This window comes from Pinus tabuliformis, chromosome J, assembly GCF_031772625.1.
Source record: "Pinus tabuliformis cultivar Carrire ecotype Pingquan chromosome J, CPIR1, whole genome shotgun sequence".
NCBI classification, from domain to species: domain Eukaryota; kingdom Viridiplantae; phylum Streptophyta; class Pinopsida; order Pinales; family Pinaceae; genus Pinus; species Pinus tabuliformis.
In genome coordinates, this window is record NC_142295.1 from 980770856 (window position 1) to 980777827 (window position 6972).

Sequence of the window (6972 nt, forward strand, 5' to 3'; positions counted from 1 at the left end):
ACATTGCTATTTCTAGGATAAAAATCCATGTAAAAAAACACATTTTCTAATAAAACATGGATTAATGAATTCACAATGATCATTAAGTAGATTGTTTAAGCTCATTCAAGAGATGGGCGATAAACGGATTTCTTTAAACTTTTTGCACCATATGACATGATTTTCCCGTCAAGATTAACATTTTGTAAATTTAAATTCTAAAATAAACTATTTGTACTTAAAATAATCTCATAAAATCCAACAAGGCTTAGAAGTTATTTCTTTAATTCTTTTTAGTTATATGTATTGATATAAGTTTATAAATGTAATTTATTTTTGAAATAAAGCTCTTAACGTAAATAAAGATATAACTTTTACAAAACTAATTAGAATTAATTGATAATGAGCTTTAAGTGGTTAATTCATGTCAAGATATTCTGACACATAGGAAATAGTTAAGTATAATTTAGTCTAGTGTAGAGTTAGGTAAAATGTGTTTCTTTACTATGTACTTTTGTAACTTACAATCCAATGGTCATGATATGTTCTAGACATGAAGTGATCCAACGGTTCATTCTCTCATCTGTATTACCGACACTTGATCCGTGGCTTAACACCCGAGTGGTCCATGATCTCTATTTAAAAAGCATGGAGGGTCATTTGTAGGGTGACCATTCATGAGAGAAGCTTATGTAAATTTTAAGTCTTTTATTAATAAATTGTCTGAAGTGGCCGCAGTGGCTTAGGTCGTGGATCGTTTCCCTCTTTGAGGGTTTTAACCACGTCAAGAATACTAATGTATTGATCTGTGATATGTTTGTGAACGGTGTCCTTTGGTGTTCTGTCTGAGGAACTTACCCTGTAAATTCATACACGGTCTCTGAGCTATTTGAGGGCCGCATCTGTTGGTGATCCAAATCAGAAGCTGGTACAGCTGCATCTGACTGTTGTTTCCTAGATATATTATTTCTGACCGCTTTCGTGCCGAGAGGATTGCTCTATTTTGTTAGGAGCATCTTCTCCAGTGAGGAACCCTTTTCATTTCATGCGAAAAGGTTTCTTGTAGCCCTGGCTAGGTCATTTTTAAAATCTGGAGGTAGATAGTGTTTATTTGTTGTTTTAGCTATTTATCTCTCTGTTTATTTCGGTTTATTTGTCTCTCTGTTTTTTATTACCGGATCTATAACTTTCATTTCTGCGTATTCTCTTTGCTCCGCGACTCTATGTACTCTGGGCAAATCAGAGACAGAAAGGAAAGATTTTTCTCATGCGTATGGTCTTTTCCGTGCACCTTAGTATGATCTCGAAAAATCAAAAACATAGAGGAAAATATTTAGTTTCGGACGAAAGCTAACTTCAAGCCAAAGGTTTGGTTTTTTTTGTATGTTCGTGTTGGGTTGTGTGGTTTTTTGTTTTGTAGGCAAAAAGAGATTTTTCAAGTAAGCACGCACCCCAAAGCTTCAGTGACTAATAAAAAATAAAAAATAAAATCCTTCCTCTTTTCCAAAAATTACTAACCTTTTAAACTAGCTCACTTGATCCAAAGTTACTTTATGAGAATAGAGGTCTTGAGTTTAAATCTTTCTTTTTGTTGAGTTATTTTTTCAAAAAACACATGTAACTTATGTTTTAAAGTTACTTTATGTAAAAGTGTTCTCACCCATTATAAAAAGTGAGTCACTTATAGTTCTAAAGTCACTTTATCTTTTATTTAAGTTACAATTTAGTGGGTAACTCATAAAGTACCATTGTAAAAGTAACTTTCACTTATTTATAAAAGTGGGTCACATAATTTTTTTTAAAGTGAACCAATTAGATTAAGTTTGGAAAGAGGGGGGATTTTTTTTAAATATAATAGTATCATTCATTTCAACACATTCACGCACTTCGTCAGCATATTCAACAACATTTCTTCAAAATGCCATTTCATCCGTAAGTCGTTTTCAGAGCCGTTTTTTTTTTCGGCCTAATTTTTCGAAATATTTCCATTGGAACACTTAGTTTCAGCATCTACTGCTTCAGTTTTTGTTCAAATGGAAAGTACATGTCAAGTTGTTCTTGATAGCATTAACTACTTCCAATGGTGGTCCTACATTGTGGATTTACTTAGAAGTAAAGGTCTTTGTAAAATAGCCTTAGACCAAAAAACTAAACCTAAAGATGAAGATAAGGCAGCCAAATGGGAAAATATGCAAGATCAAGCACGTGGGTTGATAGGGATGTCTATTTCTCTAGACTTTAGATTCCATATCGTTGAACTTGATACACCTAATGAAGCAATGAAACAGCTCACTAAAGTTTTTGGAATTAAAAATGAAATTAGAGCCCATCAACTCGTAAATGAGTTGCTTACGTTGGACTCCAATAATTTTTCTTCCATTGAAGATTTTTTGTCCAAGTTCAAGACCCTTAGACTTCTCTTGGAAGGTGTTAAGGTTAAAAAAGAAGATGGTAGCCTTATTTATTCCATTCTTACTAAGTTGAGACCAGCCTACTCTATGTTTGTTTCCACCTTCCATTTTACTAGAGAAGCCTTTATTTCTCAAGAACAAGACTACAAGTCCCCTTCTTTTAATGCCTTATGTGATTCTTTGATAAGAGAACAAGAAAAAATCTGACATCTTGGTCTTCTTAATCTTGGAAACTCTTCTAAGAAAGCATTAACTGCCCAACAACAACCAAATTCAAAGAATCCTAAGAAGCAGTATCCTAAAAAGAATGGTCCTAAACCAAACAAGGGTCCTAACCAAACAAGGGTCCTAAGAAATTTCAGTCTCAAAATGAAAAATCAATTCAACAAAATGATAAAGAAAATAAAAACAAAAGGAAGAAGACTAATAGACATTGCAACTTTTGTAATCGAGATGGCCACTTAGAATCCAAATGCTTTAAGAAGATGGAAGCCTTGGAAACAGCAATGAAAAAAGCATAACATCCATTTGGATCATTCTTCAACTTCAACTTCATCTTCAGGAATAACACTTTCTACATGTGGTTTTCAAGCATCTTGGTCTGGTTATGCACTTAATGTATCTTCTTCTTCTCATTCTCATGAGTGGCTCATTGATTCTGGAGCTTCTTATCACATGGCAATATTGCATTATGAAAAAAAAATATAAGACGTACTAAATTTTCTTCTAAAACAAATTCACAAACATATTGCCAACAACAACATTACTAGACAGAAAAAATCTAACACATGCTAGATTTCCTCCTATAAAAAACACAAGCACGTTGCAAATAACAACAATACAAGGTGAAAGAAATATAATGAATACTATATTTCCTTCTAATGCAAACATAATCACATAACAACATTGTAGGGTAAGAAAAAATATAGTCTGCATTATATTTACTTCTAAAACAAACATATAAATATTTCCATTGGCAACATTATAGGACAAAACATATCTAGCAAAAGCTAGATTTCCTTTTAGCCCAAACAAAAACATGTTCGCACTAAAAACATTGCAAGGTAAAAGAAAATCTAACATGTGTTAGATTTCCTTTTAGCACAAACACAAGCACATAGAAACATTGTAGAGTGAGAAATCTAGCAAGAGCTAAATTTATGTCTACCACAAATGCAAGCACGTTGCCAACAACAACATTGTAGAGTATAGGAAAGCTAGCCTATGCTAAATTTTCTTCCAACACAAACACAAGCACATTTCAATTTGAAATAAATCTAACGCATGTTATATTTACTTCCAGCACAAACACAAGCACATAACAACATTGTAGGACTAAAAAAGTCTAGTGCATGCTAGATTAATTTCTATCACAAGCACAAGCAGATTGTAAGATAAAGGAAACAAAGCATATGCTAGATTCCTTCTAGCACAAACAACCATATTTCTAACAACAACATTGAGTTGTGAAAAAATCTAGTGCATGCAAGATTTCCTTATAGCCCAAAGATAAGCACATCTTCAATAACAACATTGCAAGGTGAAAGATATCTAATGTGTTTTAGATTTCCTTCTTGAATAAACGCAAGCAAACAAAAACATTATAAGGTGAATGAATTCTAAAACATGTTAGATTTACTTCTAGCACAAACACAACCATGTTGACAACAACAACATTATAGGGCAAGGAAATCTAGCACATGCTAGATTTCTTTTTAACACACACAAGCACATTATAGGATGAAACAAATCTAACACGTGGTCGAATTCCTTCTAGCACAAACAAAAGAACATAATAGCAATGTAAGGTTAAAGAAATATAATGCACACTAAATTTACTTCTAGCACAAACTGAAGCATATTGACAATAACAACATTGCAATAAAAGAAATATAACATGTGCTAAATTTCCTTATAACACAATCACATGCAAAATTCCAATAACAACATTGCAACGTCAAAGAATTCTAGCATATTTCCTTCTAGCTCAACCAACCAAATTTCCAACCACAACATTGCATTGTGAAAGAAATATGTGCATGCTAAATTTCCTTCCAGTTTAAACACAAGCACACAAAAACAATGTAAGGTGAAAAAAATCTAACATGTGTTATATTTATTTTTAGCAAAAAAACAAGCCTATTGCCAACAACAACATTATCAAGCAAAATAAATCTAACACATACTAGATTTCATTCTATAATAAACACAAGTGTATTGCTAACAACATTGTAAGATGAAAGAAACCTAACGAGTGCTAGATTTCCTTGAGCACAAATAAGCACATAACAACATTATAGCTTCAAACAAATCTAGGGCTTCTTAGACTTACTTTTAACACAAACACGAGCATGTTTCCAACAACACTACAGAGCAAAATAAATCTAGAATGTGCTATATTTTCTTCTAGCACAACCACAAGCACATAACAAAATTGTAGGATTAAAGAAATTCAACACATGTTAGATTTACTTTTAGCACAACCACAATTATATTGCCAACAACAACATTGCAAGGTAAAATAAATTTAGCACATGATAGATTTTCTTCTATCGCAAATATAAACACCTTATCAATAACAACATTGCAAGGTACAATAAATCTAACGTGTGCTAGATTTCCTTCTAGCACAAATACAAGAGCATAGCAACATTGCATGCTAAAAGAATTCTAGCACATGATGAATGATAAATATTATTTTTTCCTCCAAAACTTATTGAGTTTCATTTTCATTTGTTATTATATTGTTGAATACATATCTAAGAATGTTTGTTGAATATGATTATATATTTCTTGAATTATATCACATTCCCAATGATTTTAATGTCATGGGTCTTTGAATCAGTGTAATTCTAGGAGAAAAAAATCTTTATATTCCTTGCGGAAACGAAAATATGTAGCCCTCTCAATGGGCACGTATCCAATACCTAGATTAATATTTTGTGGGTATTATTTGTTATAGAGATTCATTACCTAATATTGCATTGCATAGGTATTGGATTTATAGTTTGTTCCCCCATGAACTTATCTTCTGAGTCATGATACTTCTCCATTCGAACCACATATTTAAGAAATAAGTTCTCACTCTTTGGTTTTGCATCTAGAGACAATGCATTAATTTGATCACAATGTCATTTTTCATCAATGGTGATCCCCTAAAAGTATCTCCCTATGTGATGAATTCTAAAATAGGGGCATCATCATGAAAAAATATCTAGTTTGTAATATTGTTTGGTATAGAAGGCCTGAAAAATTGTTCATTAGAAAACATGTCCATAGAAAAGTTTCCCAGTGGTATAAATATAGGAGTTGTGTTTGAAAGTAAATTTGCATTTGCATTTTGACTTCAATATACATAATTAATATTGAATGTATCAAAATTAGAAATAATAATCTATGCGTCATATATTTAATTCTTAAGGTGATTAAAATACAATGAATTGAATTTCTTAAATGTTTGATAACTATTTGTAAATCCCTACTAGTTGGAGCTATTTAACTTCCAAATCTATCACTTTTTTTAAGATCTTGTATCAAAGCCTCATACTTAGTGACATTATTTTTGCATGGGAAATCCAAGCGACAAGACATCAAATATTTGTATCATTTAAGATCTCTAAGAGTGCATCTAGACCTTGCATATAAACTCGATTTAGAGCCATCAAAAAATAAAAATCATACATTCTAATTTACATATAAATTTACTAATTATGAAAATAATTTTGTACATGTTCTTACATAATTTATAGAATTGTTTACAACAAGCTAAGTTGAGTGAAATATCTTAGATTGATTATACACATCTACAAAAGGTGAACATTCAACAATAAATTTCCAAAAAGGAGAGTCAAAATTGTAGTTAAAAAGTGTAGAATTAAAGAACACAATGAACACATCTGAATCATTCCAATCAGTTATAGTGTGATTTTTATGCCTCTTCCTTGTTATTTTAATTTGATTAGTGTTACCGTTATACGAAAGCCAAAGATGTGACCATTCTATCAAAAAAATATCCATTTATTTTTTCAAACCAACCCTCGCTTAGTAACAAACCATATGTCTCAACCACTATTTTGGATTAGAAGAAAGTTTGAGAAGTACAGACTTTAATTCACTATGCACTTTAACATTCAAGCATTCTAGTTGAACAATCTAAGTCGTTGTTTTATTGAGTTCTACATTTAACCTTTTACAAATTGAATATGGCATAACACTAGAATATGCCATAAAATAAACCAACTAGTTATGTACATTTTAAAGTTTCATGACACAGTTTGAATTTTAAAATGAGCGGGTACGTGGTGTTTGGTGAGTACATGGAGGTTTCCAGGTGGTTTTTTCTTCTATTAAGGTGCAGAGGAAAGGAGGGAGTGGTACAAGCTTCGGAAGAGAAGCTTCCAACCTGAGATCAAATCTTCTCAAGGAGCTCCTCTATATGTACAACAAACATTGGCAACTCTTTCCCGCAGTTCCGTTGGTCATACTGACATTAGCTGGAACATGTTGATTGGCCATGGTGATCCTTTGGGTGGGTTGCAATAATTGATAAACGTTCACGGTTGGATCTTTGAATTTTGCTACT